The following is a 1,197-nucleotide window of genomic DNA, read 5'->3' on the forward strand; positions in this document are numbered from 1 at the left end:
ATTGTTGAATAAAGGATTTTCTAACAACTCCGCTTCACTTTATACCTACGTACCAACAACCACACGTTTGAACTCTCACTTGCCCTGGATTATTGGGAATTTATTTGTTTTTTAAAAATAGCAAAATTAAATACTCTAACTTATTCCGTGAAATTCACGCGTATCCCCTTATAGAATCCAGCTCCTCAATTATGCCCAAATTTTACCTAATAGAATCTTAAGATTTAAAAAGGACTACCCCTATCAAACGGAGGTTTGAAATTTGAATAACGCGCGCGCCGCTCTGAATCCTGATTTGACGATGAAGTTGGACAGTAAAGTGGCATCGTTGATCATTTCTGGCTGCCATCTGCTGAGTGCTGACTGCGGTCTGGTCATCGCCACTCGCCAGTGGTATTCGCGTCACCAGCGATCCACTGTGATCCCTGGTGATTTCTGTGACGCGTATTGCGCGGCATGACGATAGGTAAGTAATAAATCTTATTCTCCTCTTATTCGATTTGCGATCAAAAATGTCTTCCACGTTTAGGCAAACGTGTCCTAAACGAGGAGAACGAAGAAGAGGGAGAAAAATTGTAAATCATGCAGCACCACAGTCCATCAATGCGTCGCGTTCTTTCATCGATCTTCGTGAAAGAATCTTCATCGTCGTCGTTGTTAATTTAATCATGTAATTCTTGCACGCTCCGCATTTTTCAAATAATGGAACAACGCTCGAAGGGATATAAACAATCTTTTCCTTATGTGCTTGCAGAGACTGACGTGTCCGCGCTGTGCCTGGATGTGTCAAGAGTGAAATCATTGGCCGGAGAACCACGAAAGTCCGTAAGTTTCGCAGCCCTTGTTTTCCGTCTGTGATGTCGTTTGAACTTTCTGTGTATAATGACACAGTTAGTATCACTTCTTGGTCTTTACTTGAATGGACTTTTTATTTTTCTACTATAATTAACATTCATTATTTAACTCTTTGCGATTTAAATTATCTCTCGCAAATAAGCAACGATCTGGTAGCTGATTTAAGTAATTAGCGAAAATTATTGAAGAATTTTACATATTACTTAACATTTTGAGTTAGATTGCACTAGATACAATCTTATATTAATCGGCTTTTGCTAAAAAAGCAAAGAGAAAAGCAAGAGAAAGATTATTTGTGTTGAAACAATTTAATTGAGTTTAGTATTTTGATCTGTGTACAAA

At 38.3% G+C, this 1,197-nt stretch overlaps 1 long non-coding RNA gene across 1 annotated transcript; it reads left to right on the forward strand.

The window, feature by feature from the left end:
* Positions 1 to 9: 9 nt before the first annotated feature.
* Positions 10 to 826, forward strand: LOC108775008 (uncharacterized). Its single transcript, XR_001940747.1, has 3 exons — positions 10 to 466; positions 530 to 670; positions 755 to 826. It is a non-coding gene; the product is annotated as an uncharacterized LOC108775008 (long non-coding RNA).
* Positions 827 to 1,197: the final 371 nt, after the last annotated feature.

This window comes from Cyphomyrmex costatus, unplaced genomic scaffold (assembly GCF_001594065.2).
Source record: "Cyphomyrmex costatus isolate MS0001 unplaced genomic scaffold, Ccosl1.0 C2279949, whole genome shotgun sequence".
Taxonomy (NCBI): Eukaryota; Metazoa; Arthropoda; class Insecta; order Hymenoptera; family Formicidae; genus Cyphomyrmex; species Cyphomyrmex costatus.